Raw genomic sequence first — 18091 nt, 5'->3', positions numbered from 1 at the left:
GTGGTGACGATTCGGTTTGCAGCCTCCGGGCTGGAAACCGAATTTTAGTATTTTTTTCGCTCTTCAAAGTTAATTAAGTAGTTAAGTTTAATTAAGTAACTTTTTAATTATTGACTTCAGGAAGAAAGTGTCAGTGAAAAAGTTTTAGATCGCCTCGAAAAACCGCTAGTAGTTTCCGTCAAGTTACGATTTACGTAGCTTCATTTATTGGCCTTCAAACAAAGTTATCACGTGACCAGCTGCTCGCTCACTTCTCTGCCCCAATGTGCACCCAAAGTCTCATCGAGGAGAGGACTTCAGAAAAATAGGATTTTATTCTTTAAGGCGTGTCTTGGGACGTTGAAGTGGCACAGTTGTCATATGGAAGCTTTTTCTTATTGTGCGGGTTATTGTTAAAGGCCGATAAAAAAACTACTTTACGTAAATATTACTTTGCTGCAAATGTCTCATTAAGGTGTTTCTCAAAGCGATCTACAACTTTTCCATTGACACTTTGTTCATCAAGTCTATAATTCAAAAAGTTAGTTAATTAAGCTTAACTAATTAGTCAACCTTGAAGAACAAAAAAAATTCTGCAGACTAGGTCACGCGACTCTAAACAACCCTCATTTGGTTTCAGGCGGCTAGGACATCCCGTGTTTTTAAAATCTTGGTTACGTTTAGCTGGGGCACCTGGTATAAAGAAAATCAGGAATTTCCTACCACTTATGCGGGAGAACATCCCGTTCCTCTCGCCCGTTACGCCTCCCATGGCTGTGACAACCACGCGAAATACTTGCTTAGACCTCTTCTTTGAGAACCAGGCATTGATGCAGCAAGTCGATCATATATCCATCTATTTCTCCGACCACAAAGCTTCCTTCATGACAATCAAGAAATGTTAGTGGAGTGTTTCTTGAGGAAGGAAAATGTGTGAAAAATAAGTTGTATGTAATGGTACATGCATGCCATGCTCGAATTCTCTACCTCAGTGTATCGAAAAACTGAAACAGCTGATCAGCTGCGCTCAAATTTCGCATTAGGATATAACGTAATCGTCGGCATTTTTTTTTCTTCACGATTACGGGATCCTAGTTTCATTTTTCTTGATCTCGCTCTTGCGCGCTTCGGTTATCACAAGAGCTGCCAAGTTCAGATGTGTGCATCGGCCCGCGGTCAATCTGTACTAAATGCCTACCACGTGACGCAAACGTGACATTTCTGAGTGATTGTGAGCGTCTTGCGCCGTGTCCATTTCTGAGTCCACGAGTCGAGTTGGGCGCAGCCCGTTCAAGGTCAGTGAGATGAACGACGCTTGCGTCACGTGGTAGGCGGTTCGGGCGGATCGTGCGCAAGCTATCCACTCGTTCGAACCTACCTTTTTTTTTCTTTCATGGTATTTATTTACATGGTTTTACACAGAATGCATATATATACGTATGTGTGTGTGTAGACACACACACACACACAACTATTTACAGAGCACCTAGGTAGGCACTACGTGGCAGAAACATAACTAAAAGGCCGGTAATGATATACTTTAATGGCACGTCCCCCGTTACAGCGCGGCTTCGGTCGGTTCGCAAACAGATGACCATCTCCGTACACAGGCGGAAAAAAAAGAACCTACGAGCCTGCCAGGATTCGAACCTGGAATCTTCTGATCCGTAGTCAGACGCGTTATCCGTTGCGCCACAGGCCCAGACGTCAACCTGATTTTAACAGCAAGAGCTGTTAAGTACATCACCCGCTAAAAGATATGGGGCACCTAGCGACAGCAGTATCATCAGTCCACGCTGGCGGTGCTTAACACTTTATATCACAGCACTTCTCGAGGCACGAGCTTGTCCAGCTTTGTTCTACATTGAACAACTAGCGCCATCTGTTAGCTGCCAGAAGCGAACACAACGCTACTGAATGGGGAACTATTAATTTGACACATGCATTCGAAGAGACAGAAATATCAAAATAGAAGAGGAAGAAGTTAGTTGGCAAAGTTAGTCAGGAGGACGTGGGTGCGGCCGTCATGTAGTTGGACGAGACCTCTCGCAACGGCAAGTCCCCGCTTAAGCAGCAGTGGACTATAGCTGTCCGCTAGGCTCTCGTAGTCGTGAAAGAGGTCATTCCGCACGAGCACCAGAACACTGCACCGCGGCGGCACCGTAACGTCGTTCTCGATAATGCGCAGGGCGTTGCTGCAGGGATCGCGGGAGTCAAAGCGCGCCACGGCCTGTTTGGTCGAGAACGTGACACGTGCCTCCTGAAAGTCGATCACAGCGCCGTTCGAGTGCAGGAAGTCGATCCCCAGAATCAAGTCTCTGGAACACTCGGGGAGTACGACAAATTCACCAACGTACGTGAAACCACTAATCCCAACTCTAGCCGTGCACTTGCCCACAGGGGAAATTTGGTGGCCACCAGCGGTGCGAATGGGGGTCCCCATCCACGGTGTCAGAACTTTCTTAAGTTCTCCAGCAAAGACACGGCTCATAACAGAATAATCAGCACCGGTATCGAGCACCGTATCTGATACTGTCGCTGCCTCTTTCTGTCCAGGTATCGTCTGCTCGAGGGTTTCGCGAGGGAGGATCTTGACACGTCCCGACGTCAGATGCCTTGCCTCCAGAGGTCGCTGGTGTTAGTTTTCCCGACGCGGACTCGGCGAGCGACGACCAGCAGAGCTACTCTGGCGACCAGGACTGGAAGAGCGATAACGGAGAGGCGAAGTTCCCTCAGAGGTGATGATGATGATGATGTCCTCAGGCTGAATGGCACATACCCACGGCGGGGGATTCGAGCGCGCGCGCGAGAGCCAACTAACTTCTTCCTCTTCTAGTGCATGCACTACCTCTGTCTCTTCGAATGCATGGATCAATATCGTAATTTTGAGAACACTAGAAAATCGCCAGAGGTTCGGCACGAACATCGCGATTGTCGTGGCCGTAGTAATGCAAAACTATCGATAGTACTATCGATACTGTCGATGGCTTAGTCACTATCGAACTAGCGATGGCAGAAAAGAGTATCGATAGTACTATCGATAGTACTATCGATAGTACTTTCGATAGTTCTATTGATAGTACTATCGATAGCTGTGTTGATACTACTTGTTATATATAGCATACTATCGATACTATAAAATCAACCACGCGTACCAACTGCATTCTAAACTTGGTTGAGTGTGTAGTATGGAGGTGGTGGTATGAGTAACTGACAGGACTCGCCTGTTTTCGCGGCCTGCGCGTCACCGAGCTCTGCAGACGTTCCCTACTTAAAGTTGCTGGATAAAATTTTAGCGTGCGAATGTCCTAGTTGCGAAGCATGTGTGCGAAAACCATTTATGCAGCGGTTACATCAGCAAGCCAGCACAACTTGTGCTGTTTGTTCTTTCAGCGGATGCAGTTCCAGGTATTTTTCCGAACTGCCCCAGTGCACGATAAAGAACCACAGCTGGTCGAAATTTACCCGGAGACCTTTGCTACGGCATCCCTCGTAGCTTGAGTCTCTTTGGCGCATTAGGCCTCATGAGATCGTCAAACCAATCACGGTATCGCAAATGTTTTGGTCATACCGCTGGCCAACAAATGCATAATATCATTATTGTTGCTATCAATAGTCTTACCATCAACAGTTTAACTATCGATAGTTTTGCTATCGATAGCGGTACTATCGCTAGTAGTACTATCGATAGCGACACTGTCGATAGTAATACTATCGATAGCAGAATCGATAGTGTTACTACCGATAGTAGACTATCGAGAAAAGTATAGATAGTATAGTTTTTTTACACTATCGATAGTTTCCAAAAAGCTATCGGTACTATCGATAGTCAATTTTCCGATAGTTTTGCATCACTACGTGGCCGTCTATTTTGCCTCCCAGAAACTCTCAGGTACGAAATGCTTCTTTCGCTCACTCCAACTATTTGCGACGGCCTTAGAAAATCGATGCGGAGCATCGAAAATACGAAATTAGCGCGGTGATTGTGAGTCTGTCAGCGCCATGCGAGTTGTGTTGGCAGCCGTGAAAACTAGAAACGTTTTTCGGGGTTGGTGTAATAAAACGATTCCTAACCGAATCAATCCCATTTTTGAATTTCCTGCCCTTCGCCACTGGCTGAAGGGACGTAACTTTTATAAGGTTTCGATGTTACCAAACCAGGCGCGCGCGCGCACGCCCACCCGCACGTCCACCCGCGCGCCCGCGCTCACACACACACACACACACACACACACACACACACACACACACACACACACACACACACACACACACACACACACACACACACACACACACACACACACACACACACACACACACACACACACACACACACACACACACACACGCACGCACACGCACACGCACACGCACAGGTTTAGATTGGGGCTAATCACTTATCTTGCGCTAGCTCAGTTAACCCTGGTTTTGCATGGTTTATGCTGTTTTCCTGTTGTGTTGCTTGATTTAAACTGGCTTACCTTAGTGGATATATGTAAGCTTTCGTGATATTGCACCAATTTCTCCAGGTACTGCAGACGAATTAGTCCTTATCTACATTCATAGACCCCTGGAAATTCTCATTCCACTCCTGACGCAGTGGTGCAGCGGTTAAGGGATGCGCCACTGCTATGCGATGGCAGGTGCCGCCACCGGTGAGGCTTGTGAGACACAGGCTGCTCTTCCAGAGGAGCCTTTTAGACAGGGCCCAGACAGAGAGACAAACCATAGGCCACCTGCTGGATGCAGTCATTAAAAACACAAATAGACACAGGCTTTTCGGCGGAGTGGAAGCCCTAGCGCAAGCGCTAGGGCCGACATTGAAACAGAATTCGCGCCAGTTGCGATTTTCCCCAGCGGCGGTTGAGCCCGGCGGCGGGGACTCCGTCCTAAGCATCCCCACGCGCGACCCCCCCCCCCCTCCCTCTCGCACACACTTCTCGCTGTCTAGTCTTCGACGGTGAGAAAGCAGTTGTCTGGCCAGTGACCTCCTGTACGCGGAATTCCGGCTCGAGCGTCTGCGGGGCCAGCCGGGGCTCGGCGCGGGACGTTTCGGCGCGATAGTTTACGTTTCGTCGCCGCCTTTGATTCGTCGGTCCCGGGCCCCGGGCTGTCTGGAGATGGTGAGGGAGAGGGGGGGCACACTACGGGGGGACTGTGGAATGTGGCGGAGAGCAGTCGAGGTGGAGATCTTGGATCTGGCGGTGTGCTAGCTAACCGCGCGTGTGTGTGAAGTGTCAGCCGAGAGGTGGTCGGCTCGTCGCGAAGTGTCTGGGCAACGAGTAACGACTCCGGGGACCCGACATCGACAGCCCGACGCCTATCTCGGACCGGACCTCAACCACCCGAACAGCTAAGCCCCCGCCACTACCCATATTTACGAACTATACCCTAAATTCGTTCCTTTAAAAGTGCCTTGTATTTGTATTTCCTCTCGCCTGTCATATTTGATTGATACTGAGTGTCAAAGCTAAAGTTTGTTCCGTCTGTCCTGTGTCTATGCTGTCCTATTGTTGATGAGTTGGTGAAAATGTTGTTCTCTTTGTTAATTAAATTCTATCCACTCTCATTCCCGACTCCTGTGTCGTGCCTCCGGTCAGCGGCTGGTCAGGCGTGGACCTATCGCCGGTTAGCCACTCGGTCCTGCTTAAGATCTGGCACCTGGGTGGAGGTGTTTGTCTCTCCTCCCCTAGAATTGGTAACAGAGAGTGTGGAGCCCATTGGTGGCGTGCTCCTACTTCGTGACAGACATACAGTCGTGTCTGCACTAGCACCAAACTAGACTGTTAAAGGTATTCATTTAACGATGTTAGGTGCTGACTGAGAGTGAAATTTCTTCTGATTGTCCTTGCGGTAAATCTCATAGAAGCTCACGTATATTTTATCGATAGCTTCTTCCTGTGGCACTTTTCCTCATCCTCCTCTGCATCCGATTCTTGCAAGTGCGTCTGGATGACACGAATACCCTATCTTGCTACCATCGCCGCCATGTATGCACTTACGCGCTAAAGGTGACCATGTACAGTTAACGTTGAACAAGACATGGGTGACGTTTATTTTAGGCCAGCTACAGCCTACGATTATAAGGTGCGGTCAAAACCGTCAACGCTGGAGACAACGATGGAACGTTGTGGGGACGCCTTCGTCCTCTGCGTTAACTTTCCCGCATTACACCCCCTACTGTAGTTAGCTCCTCCGCGAGCGCACTCCTCTCGGTTCGGTTACTTTCAACTACACAGAACAGGGGAGGGCGCTCGCGTCGCAGCGACACCAGCGCCACGGATGGCGTTTTGCTGCGCGCGCGCAGGGGATAGCTGGCTCTCTTCTCCCTGGGACAGGGAAGCACGCGGACGTTTCCGCGCGCCGGTCCGCTCTTCGCCGCGGGCGTCTTGTGGTTGGAACTTGCTCCCGCCACCCCGTCCCGTCGGGCCTCGGATCTTCCCTTTGCCCTACCGTGGGCGAACGTTCGCTTGTAACCGTGCTGGTGAGTCGGACATTCCTCGATTCCTCAGTGTATTTTGTTGCTAGCTGGCGTTATTGTTGTTATAGCAATAAATGCCTTGTTTGTGTCAGCCAGTGTGTCGTTCCTTTGTTCCCGTAGAGCAAAGCCCGCCGTGGTCTGCGTGCGCTCAGTAGCGCTCGCGATCACGGGGTGGGGTCCGCGCGGTTTTGAACTATGTCAGCCGTGCTTAAACGGGGAGAACGGATTTATCTTCCCCAATGTTTAAACCCCACATCTGGCAGCCCAACGTGGGGCCTGCTCTTGGAACATTGGACGACTGTCAGTTCGGTTCGAGGAACGCTCTTTGTCCGGACTTGACAAGTGGTAGGCCTAGTGTGAATTTTGATCGCTAGGACCTGCGGCATGCTTTCTTGAGTGCGAGGTGTATTGCGCTGCAGCATGTTTTTTTTGTGAAGTTTTCTTCCTGGAGTTTCTTCAAGAACCACTTGGTCTGCATCGAGGGAGCGCGAGGCCTAGCGCCCGCGGAGTTGCCGAGCCCGAAGCGAGTGAGTACGGAAGCCGCGTGGGTGGTCCGAGTTTTCTGTATATATTTTCTCGCTGTCTCTTTTTCGATTCTGGGAGTCGCGGCTCTGGGAGCCAGGTGGCCTGGAGCCACGGGTGCCGTTACGAGCTCGCTGGTATTGCAGCTCGGCACCGGGCGTTCCGACACCGTCCGATACGGTGGGCGCCGATCGCTCAGAAGCTGCTTTGTGCAGTGAGCGGGGAGGACCACCCCACAACGCTGATGTCTCCTCGCGGCTGCGCGCACGAAACCCGTTTCGGGTCTTTCTTTTGTTGGGGGTCGTCGACCTTCACTGTGGTAGTGAGGCTTAAGGCTATTCATAGCTGCCTGCACCTTGTCAAAAGTGACACGACCACCGGACCGTGGTGTTGAGAGGGGGGCGCACTTTGCTTCCCCACCCGTGTTTTTAACCTCGCATGAACCGAGCATTCTCGTTCAACTCAAGAAAGGGCTTTGTTCACTTGAACTTTGCGTTGCACAGCCGCCCAACACGTTTTGCTAGCGAGTTGAGCATTTGAGCCACGAGGCCCTTGTGTACGCCGTTTCCCCTCCCGTGACCTACGTTAAAGGCATGCGGAGTGTGTTTCGGAAATTTTGCAGATCCAGTGGAGCCACTCCGGCTTGCTGTCCTGTGCACATCGTCTCGGTGCCGCCTGCTGCGACGGAGCGGCCTGTATCCTGTTCGCCGCATCCATCCGGGGCAGCCGTGGCGAGACCAGACAGCAGCCACCTCCGGCTGCTGTTACCGTGGCGACTACTGCAGGATCCTGGCCTGCAGTGGTCAACCGGCCGTCCTTTTCGCGGGTCTGCGGACACGTAGTCCGCAGGCCATGCGAGTCGTCCCAGCGGAGACCTTCACGCCGCCTTCGGAATACCGCGGAAGACTGCGTGCACGCTGTCGGCGTGACCTCCGCTGCAAGACCTGCCTCAAGTGCATGAAGACCAGGAGACTCCTCAATAGCATGTAACTTGCAGGCGCGTGGGTCTATTTAAGGTTGGGGGGATGTGGGGACGCCTTCGTCCCCTGCGTTCACTTTCCCGCATTACACCCCCTACTTTAGTTAGCTCCTCCGCGAGCGCACTCCTCTCGGTTCGGTTACTTTCAACTAACAGGGGAGGGCGCTCGCGTCGCAGCGACACCAGCGCCACGGATGGCGTTTTGCTGCGCGCGCGCGGGGGATAGCTGGCTCTCTTCTCCCTGGGACAGGGAAGCACGCGGACGTTTCCGCGCGCCGGTCCGCTCTTCGCCGCGGGCGTCTTGTGGTTGGAACTTGCTCCCGCCACCCCGTCCCGTCGGGCCTCGGATCTTCCCTTTGCCCTACCGTGGGCGAACGTTCGCTCGTAACCGTGCTGGTGAGTCGGACATTCCTCGATTCCTCAGTGTATTTTTTGCTAGCTGGCGTTATTGTTGTTATAGCAATAAATGCCTTGTTTGTGTCAGCCAGTGTGTCGTTCCTTTGTTCCCGTAGAACAAAGCCCGCCGTGGTCGGCGTGCGCTCAGTAGCGCTCGCGATCACGGGGTGGGGTCCGCGCGGTTTTGAACTATGTCAGCCGTGCTTAAACGGGGAGAACGGATTTATCTTCCCCAATGTTTAAACCCCACAACGTTCAACGGATTCGTGCATTAATGTGCTGCTCAAACGCGACACGTAGTATGAGTAATAGAATTCGTCGGAAATGTCAAGCATTATAAGGAGAAGCGAGCTATCAGACCAAACAAGGGAGTAATGGAACTGTGTTCTTTCCTTCTTGACTTCTCTTTCATACCTCTCCCACTGAGGGTACATCGGTATTTTACACCAATAAGTTAGCCTCTCCACATGAAATAGTGGGCCGTCGCTGAAGCCTTGACCTTAGCCTTGAATAAATAAATTAATTAATATTGCCGCGAGTGGGATTCGAACCCGCAGCGGCGCGAACATAGCTGGCCACAGCACGAGAGCACTTCGATATCGCCACAGCCGATCACGCCTGGTGTTAAACTGAAATACTCTCTCACGCTGTGCATTGCACATCGTCGTCTTCATCAACTTCCATCTGCGGCGCGAACAGATAAGATGGCCTTAGCCTCAATCAGAACTTGGTTTAGTTTGGCTTGTGGAGGTTTAACGTTCCAAAGCGACTGAGGCTATAAGGGACGCCGCAGTGGAAGGCTCCAGAAATTTCGACCACCTGGGGTTCTTTAATTAACGTGCACTGACAGCGCACAACACAATGTCCTCTATCACCCCAAAGCACAAGCAGACACCGCGACCCAAAAAGGCCACGACGCCCGAGGCCGGATCTAAGCAGGCTCGGGCACCCAAGCCCGAAGCCAAGAACGGCCAGTCCGGGCTGCCCAAATTTGTAAAATCCGGGAACGCGACGAGGCTGCCGGTCTTCAAAGCCGGTGATTTCTCGCCCCTGGCACAACGTCAAACTCAGGTGAGCAGTTGGAGTGAGTTAGTCTCTGGGCCAACCCCTTTCCCTCCCCCACTGAATCCGCCCTACAACGGCAGGTAGAGGAGCTCAGGCGCCCAAACCAAAATTCTCGCCTCCAAAATTCAAGAACTAGAAGCCAAGCAGGCCGGGCAGTCCGAGGCCATGCAGAACACTGAACCAGAGGATAGCAATGACGCATCCTCAGTATCATCTTGCCTCACTAGCGTCTCGCGGCAGACCACGGACACGGTGGTCGATTCGGCCCCGTAGACGCTGGCCGCTTCGAGGCCCTGGAGCGTAGAGCCGAGCCGAGAGGAGCGGGTGGCAGCCCTCCCGAACCAAATCATGATTGCGGTCCGCGAGTCCTTTTAGGACATGTTCAGGTCCGCATTTGCTGAAATGCTTCCCAACATTGCTGCCCAGGTGACTGACTCTGTCCTTAAGGCGGTGCAACCCTGGGTCAGCTCCCAAATCAAAAATACTGTCTGCTGCGACCCCTCGCAGCTAAAACGTAAAACAGCTCCCCGACAGGCAGCGGAAGAAAGCGATTCCGGCCTGATGGCAGCGGCGTTGATGCAGCCCCTGGCTGAGTCTGCGCCGGCCCCCGGACCGAGGGCCTACCCTGCACCGTAAAATAAAAAAACATCGCTACGGCTAGCAAAGCTTCTCGGAAAGCTAACAAACTAGAACAATTCGAAATCATTCAATGGAAGTGCAGGGGTTTCAGAGGCTGGAAGAAACGGTCACATCTCTAGCTTTACCTGCAGTGCCTCGGTGACATGCCGGCGTTTCTTGCTGTGCAAGAGCCCGGCAATAATGCTAAATTCTTTGGGTAAAGCTCGTTCCAGGGGGGGGGGGGGGAGGTTCCCGACCTGCATATACACCGCTATTCAGGTCGATCTTGACCTGGAGACAGAGCAGGAATACACAATGATCAGGGTTCTGCTTCTCAGGCGAAGCGACCCATCAATACATTTACTCAACGTGCACTGACCCCCGCATAAGCTGCGCGTTGCTTTCAGCGAACTTTTCTATCGTGCACTCAAATTGGCTGACAAGGAACCCCTAGTGATTGTTAGGGATTTCAAAGCCCCCATCCCTCATTGGGGCTATCACTTCGAGAAAGCCAGGCGATGCAAGTTGGTGGAGCTCATCTCCACACTTCGTCTTACGTTGCTCACGGATACGGCCTGCCCAACATGTGAGCAACTCGGTGAGCCGTGACACGTGTCCTGACTTATCTCTGGTTAGGAACACTAGAGACGCCACCTGGGAGAACCTGGGGGATTCCCTGGGCAACGACCACTGCCTTCTCTGGATCACGATTTGGCGAAGGCAGCCCGCAAAAACTGGGGAAAGGCCAAAATAACCAATCGGCAGCAATTTCGAACTCATGACATCCCTCCCGTACAATTCTCCGACGACTATGCGGAGTGGGCAACACAGGTCACCAACATACAGAAACAACACACGCAAACACTTCCCACCACCGACGATATCCCCGCAGTGGACAATAATCTCCTGCATTTGTGGGAGGCGCGCCGGAGCTTAACAAGACGATGGAAGAGCTAAAAGACGAATCTCAAGCTTAGAGCTCGCATTCCACAATTTACAGAGCAGGCTGCGGTATATGCCGCACAGCTCACAGACTCCAATTGGATAGAACACTGCAACTCGGCAGCGCTTCAGATGGTGAGAATTTTATTTGCAACACAGGAGTTTGGGACACATAGGTCCTTGGGCCCCCGCACGGCCCCACTGCTCTGAAACATTCATGTCCCGGAGGTTCATGACGCTGGCAGCCCGGCCTGTGGCGATGGCTTGCATGGCGGGGTCCTCGGAGCGCAGTAGGATCTCCCAATCCTCCCAAGTGGTAAGCTGCTCCAGGCCCCGCGGGGGAGGATCCGCCGGGCAGAGGAAAAGAATATGGTCGAGAGTGGCTTTGGGGTGGTGGCAGACGGTACAGAAGCGGTCTGTGTGGACTTGGTGATAGCGCGAGCGTATATAAGGGGAGGGTAAAGTGCGTGTTTGGAGTCGCTTCCAAAGTGTCTGATGGTAATTGTCGAGGGAGGGATGAGGTGGAGGGTAGAGCTGACGCTCGGATATGCAAGTCTGCATCATTTCACTGAATGTGTGCATGCGCTCCTGCGAGAACCCCGGATCGTAGGCCGCCGGTTCCCGGTTGAGGGAACCTCGGGCTAAAGTGTTGGCGGCCTCGTTTCCGGGATTCCCGGAGTGGGCAGGCACCCATATCAGCTCCTCATGGCGGGGCGGGTGTGCGGCGATGGAGTTCAGTATGCGAAATGCAAGGATGTGAACTCTCCCGGGAGGAAAGTTCAGTATGGCAGTCTTAGAGTCAAATAGCATATATCGGGCCTCTGTGCGTGTGATGGCCAGGGCAATCGCGGCCTGTTCGAAATCCTCCGAAATGGCAGCGGCAGATAAGTGAAGGGTGGAAAATCGGTTGGAGGGAGGGGTTCGTGATGGCTACAACCCGTCCTCACCTGTTTATGCGGCATCCACCCAAACGGCATACAGTTCCGTGCCATAGTGTCTGTGGAGTGCCCGTGCGCTAGCTCTGCTGCGGGGTTCGTGGTACGTGGAGTGCATGTTTTTGGGGAGAGGTTTAATAAGTAATTCGCGATTAATGCGGCGGGGGACCTGCAGCTGTGTGGGATTCGTTGCTGGTAGGCGGATAGCGAGGGTGTGTAGGATGTGTCGGCCGGCGGTGGTTTTCGCTAGACGTACGTATTATGTCGGTCGGTGGGCCTCGATAAGCTCGCCTATCCTATTGTGCAGGCCTAGTTGGAGGTGTTTTTCGGTTGAGGTATTTAAGGGTGGATGTAGTGCTGTCTTAAATGCTGTTCGGAGCATGACATCCAGGGTGGAGATTTCCTCGGCCTGGAGTTTCAGGTACGGGAGCGTGAAGATAAAGCGGCTGAGGACGAAGACATGAATGAGACGACATGCCCCGGCGGTGTTCAGAAACGCTGCGGATTGGGTGAGGTATCTACACCGTTGTCTGCTTGAGTTTCCGTATGGTGTGTGTGTGTGTTTCACGTTGTTCTGTATGTGGAGGCCCAGTACCTGGAGAGTGTTTACCTCTGGGAAGTGCCGGTTTTCCAGTGTCACGGTGCTGGGGGCAGTGGGACAGTTTCGGGTTGTGGGGCGGACTATAAGGAGCTCCGACTTCTCCGGAGAGCAGGAGAGTCCGATATTCCGCGCATGTGTTTGGGTGAGTTTAGCTGCCGATTGTAGAGTATTCACTATGTCTCCATCACTGCCATGGGTGGTCCATAGCGTGATATCGTCAGCATAGAGTGTATGCCGAAGGTGAAGGATGGTTTGTAGATTGCGGGCAAGGGGAAAAGATGAGCTTGAAGGGGATTTGGCGCCTCTTACGCAGCCTCATCGACCGTTCTAAAACGAAAGGAGAGGCGCAAATACAGCTCCGGCGGGCTCTGCGCGGGTACAAAGGTACGACGGCGCAACATGCGGACACTTTGTGCGACACGTATCTCTGCCGCACAAATGACCCGGTTGGGCCCGAGTACACATGCTCCGGCAAGCCAAATCAGGATTTAGACGCCCCTTTTGCATTGCATGACCTTAAGGCGGCCCTGGCTAAAATGCGCCGAGGTGGGGGCACCGGCTCGGGATCACATAACAGTGAAACTTTTGGCGAACCTCTCAGACTTGGCCTAGCTCCATTTGCTACAATATACAAATCAGATCTGGGATAGGTGTCCCCTCCCTCCCGAATAGAAAACATCACTTGTACTTTCATGCGCAGAGTAGGTAAAGCCGTGACTACGGACAACTTGAGACCCATCTAACTGACCTCGTGTGTGGGAAAGTTCATGGAGACGATGATACGGGTCGCCTCTCTCTATACATTGAGGGTAAGGGCTTCTCGGCAGACACTATGTTCGGGTTCCGCCCGCACATGTCTGCACAGGATGTCCTACTCCAACTACACAGGGACATATGATCCACAGCCATGCAACAAAACGACAAGGCCGTTCGCGCCCTCGATCTTAAGGGGGGCGCTTGACAATGTTAAACAGGGTAGCAAGCTCTCTATCTTGAACACCACTAACTGCGGGGCGAAGGTCTTCGCCTATGTCAGAGACTTCTTCTCTGCGCGTCAGGCACTCCTCCTGATCGAGGACGAGGAATACGGCCCGTACGCAATGCGTACACAGGGTACAGCACAGGGGGCGGTGTTCGGTGGAATCACCGCTCCTTTTCAACATCGCTATGATGCCCCTCCCCGTCCAACTGGTTCAGAAGAGGGCATAAAACCCGCACTCTAGGCAGACGATATTACAGTCTGGACCACCGAAGGGAGCCTTGGGGAGATGGAGGACCGCTTTCAGCAGGCCGCCTCCATAGTCGATGCATATGTTGCCGACTGCGGTCTCCAATGTGCTCCCGCCAAATCATAACGACTACATGTCACGACAAATCACAAGGATAACACGTCTCTACGCATATCTATGTCGGGTGGTCCCATCAGAGAAGTGGCAGAGCTCCGCATGCTGGGTCTGTTCATCAATAACACGCTTAGGCCGGACTATACTATAGACCTTTTTCAGTTTTAGCCTCGCTCCCAGCGCGCCGAACACCGCCATGTTGCTTTCCTCCTCTCTGGCTGGTTCGGAAAGGCGGTGTCCGTGCGTCCCGTGCGTTCTCTGCGGTTCTCCGTGTTTACTGTATGTGGTTGCCTAGCTGTAGCAGCCCGATTTGGGTGTATGTGCGATTAAAGCTGCAACGAGGTCTTCGGGAAACCACTGCGCAGTCGTCTGCTGTTCAAACAACTACATTAAGCGAAGGCGGCTTGAAGCGGAGCAGTGTGAAGAACACAGAGAGCCACGGCGGCAGTGCGGTTGCGGGCTTTTTCAGCTACACATACCTTACACGCGAGCACCTACTGCTGATGTCGCTAAGATATGTGTTGTCTGTAACCCTTGCAAAATCAAAACATAAGTAATAACTTGGGTAAATGATGCAGCAGCACGGCGGGTTACGTGAAACATTTCTGTTATAACTGCCGATACTGGCGACTGATTACATAAAGACAACGGCACTGCAAACATAGCTATTTGAAAGTACTTGAAAGCCATGATGCATTGCGCAAATGCCACAGCTGTTTGCTTGCAGTAAATATCCGATAAACCAGCAGGACTTAAAAAACTGAAGGCCGCAGCTTTGGCGTGTCCACCTTGCATCGTGACACCTGATGCTTCGACCAAATTCTTTTTTCAACTGACGCCATAATGCAAAGTCCCGATTGTTTAAAAAAAATGTATCTATTAGGGACGTGCAATCAGCAGGCACGCAGTGCCGACCACACGCACGCGCTTTCTCGCTCTTTCGGCATTAATCAGCGGCCGCACCCGAGACTGACCAAGCAGATATGCTCCTCAATAACTGTCGCAGCAGGTGCACCAGTTTCAAGTGTATAAATTACATCGCGTTCAAAGGCCACGACTCTCTACTACTTCTTTTTCTGAGTTTAGCGAAATGTCAGACGACGCGAAGCTCCAAATCCAGTTTCCTCTGTTCCTGCGACACTTTGCTTCGACGCACGCCGCCGACGGATGCACTGGTGCTCCGAAGAGCGCTGCCACACACTCGCATGTCCACGCTAAGAGTGGACCACCTTACAAGTGCACGCTTCACCAGTTATTTTACCGTTAGTACGAAGTAATCAAGGAATTTATGCAAAGCCAAAAGCCGGAACAGAATTCTGTGCGCTTATGCGCTCCAGCGCTGCCTTCTCCATGTAGCACTACAGAAAGTACCGTTTTTTAGGACAGTGCGGAGGGAAAATGTAGTGAAAGACGCGGTCGAGCGCAATTTCAATCAGTTCGTGTCACCGGCGCAACGCAGATCAGACCGCTTGAGCGCTTGACAGCAACACTGCTGTTAGCTCGGAGGGGAGCGGTTTTTCTTTTATAATTATAACTACAACATAGAAGCGCTCAGCAAGCTCCGTGCTCGCATTAATAAATGTCTCCATTATAGATACCAGAAAGCCGTTAAAGAAATTGCGCACACTTGCGTAGAAGCGCACCTCCAATGCCGATTTTCGGCACAACTTGCAGGGAAACATCCGCGTCGCCGCTCGCCGAAACACGGGCCATTTTGTTCACAGTTGTTCAGTGCATACAGTGCAACACTTTGCAGGCCAAAATCATGCAAAAATCAACACTCGGATAAGGCTGAACAGCGCGGCGAGTACTCGCTGCCTGTATCGCAGCGGCGGCCGCCCAAGCCAACATGGCGGAGAAATCGGCCAGACGCAAGACGGCGCTGCTGTCGAAAGATGGCCGCGCGCATCTGAAAAAGGTCTATAGCGAAACTCAAGAGCGTAGGCGAACAGGTCGGGCACATGATCTACCGCGTTTCAAACAAGCGGGGTGGTCTGAAGGGCAGGGACGCGCTACAGCTCGCCCATGCCTTCGTGACCAGCCGGACCCCTACGCCGTGCCGTACCTACCCACCCACAAACAAGAAGACGAGCGCATCGGCGCCATTATCAGGAAGGCAACAAAGCGAGCACTGGACCTCCCGGTGGCTACCTCCAACGCCAAACTGAAGGCGTTGGGAGTGGTAAACTCCTATCAGGAGTTGCGGGAGGCTCACCTCGTGAACCAATATACGCAGCTTTCGCAGGTGGCTACTGGGCGCCGCCTGCTTAACCGCTTACATATCCAACGAACATGCATACCAGAGGGGACGGAGAACAACCCGGCGTTGTGGCATCATATGCTCCGAGTGGCTCCGCTCCCGCGTAGAATGGACACGACTTCACATGAAGGCCGACGACAAGTGCGGGTTCGCACGCTTGAGAGGCAATACGGATCTATGCAGGGCGTCTACTACGTGGACATCGTGCCGTCGCCCGCTGGATTCTACATGGCTGCCGTAGTTGATCTGGGAAGGAATGTCGATGGGCTATCTTTTCTGGCCCCAAATTCAACGCGCGAGAGAGGAAGTTGCAATAGCTCTCGCTGCCGCCGACCCAAAATCAAGAGCAGTTATCACAGACTCTCGCCGGGCCTGTAAACACTATCTTGCAGGGGAAATATCACCTCTTGCCTCCCAAATGCTATGACGGGCTCCCGCCGATCAAACTCGAAGAACCGTAATCAGGGCTCATGGCCACCAGGGTATACGAGGCAATGAGGCCGCTGATGCGGCCGCCCGAGTGCTTACACACCGGGCTCCTCATCCCAGCTCTCCTGGCTCAGGAGCTCATAAAACCCTTCTGCGGTTCCGCGAAATCTTAATCAATTACTGCAACAGCCACCGCCCCTACCCGGCACCTGTCAAGGGGCTGAGTAAGGCGGTGGAGCGAACTCTGCGGCGCCTGCAGAGAGGAAATATTCTCTGTCCTGCCATCGCCGAACACTTTGATCCGAAAATAGATGGGCGCTGCCCGCACTGTGGAGAGATCTGTGATATCTTTCACATCTTGTGGGCATATACTCAGAATCCTCACCTTTCCCCACCCCCACCCGAGATTCATGGGAGAGTGCCCTCCTCAACTGCTCTATACTGGAGTACCAGAGGGCTCTAGTAAAGCGGGCGCGAGACGGCGCCTCGTCGTGCGGTGTCCCGTACTAAGGATACCGACCATGCAGCAGGGTCTTCTGACCCCCGAACTCTCTTTGAGCATTAAAAAAGTTTTTCGCCACCACCAATAGCAGTGTAACCTGAGTATAAAAATTGGAGGACGCTTAATCTTCGCCTTTAGGAGGCACCGGAATAGGGGCTCCACCTAATATTGTAAGGGAAAGGGCCAATAGGGTCCTGCGCTAATCACCTTTCTGTAAAAATTTAATTGCCTATAAATGTTTTTCACCACCACCCCCAACGCCTTGCCCTTTGGAAGCACCTTTAAGCACAACGCATTTTTGAGGAAAGGTTGTGGTGGTGTGACTTTTATTAAAAACAGCCTTTCGGTCAGGCGTTCAATAGGTCCTGGGCCAAGGTGACGAGGGCACGTTGCAGTTTTAGATCCAGGGGGGCGAGCCAGATGGGCCACGGGGGGGGTAGGGGGAAAGGATAGGCGGGGGACTGGAAGGGCACGTGGCACTGTGTAAGGCATTGTTCTATGTCTGCATATGTGTGTGGACAGAAAGGAGATGGCGCAGTAATTGTCTCCCATCTCGGTGGACACCCGAACCACAAAGGGAGGAAGGTGGGAGTGAAAGAGAAAGAAGGGAGAGAGAAAGAGGTGTCGTAATGAAGGAATGAAATTTTCATTTGAGGAATGGAAATGACGCAGTAACTGTCTCACATATCTCGGTGGACACCCGCATACCCCGATTACAGGTGGCCGGTTTGAATTCCAGCCGCAAGGTAGGCTCTCACTTGTAAGTTTATGCTGCCCGAAACGCTGAATCGCATGACACAAGCTAAACACATGCTTTCACCCGTCTACTAGGTTTAACTGCGTTAACACCCTACAATTTTTGTTGCGCCAAACGTGGAAATTTTATATCAGATTTGGCTCCATTAGAATTACGCTGGACCTCGTTGCACACTAGAAACTAGGATGTGTGGACCAGAACATTTTTTCCTGGCAGCTATAAATTGCAATGTTGTTCAATTCTCAATCTTTCTGGTACTTTAAATAGATTTGAAAACGC

General features: G+C 52.3%; 1 non-coding gene across 1 annotated transcript; it reads right to left on the bottom strand.

Moving 5' to 3' along the window:
• Positions 1-1608: 1608 nt before the first annotated feature.
• Positions 1609-1681, bottom strand: TRNAR-ACG (transfer RNA arginine (anticodon ACG)). The gene has a single exon. It is a non-coding gene; the product is annotated as a tRNA-Arg (tRNA).
• Between the last annotated feature and the right edge of the window lie 16410 nt (positions 1682-18091).

Source organism: Amblyomma mixtum, chromosome 6, assembly GCF_055824585.1.
Source record: "Amblyomma mixtum isolate Tamu chromosome 6, ASM5582458v1, whole genome shotgun sequence".
NCBI lineage: Eukaryota > Metazoa > Arthropoda > Arachnida > Ixodida > Ixodidae > Amblyomma > Amblyomma mixtum.
This window is presented reverse-complemented; position numbering and strand designations above follow the sequence as displayed.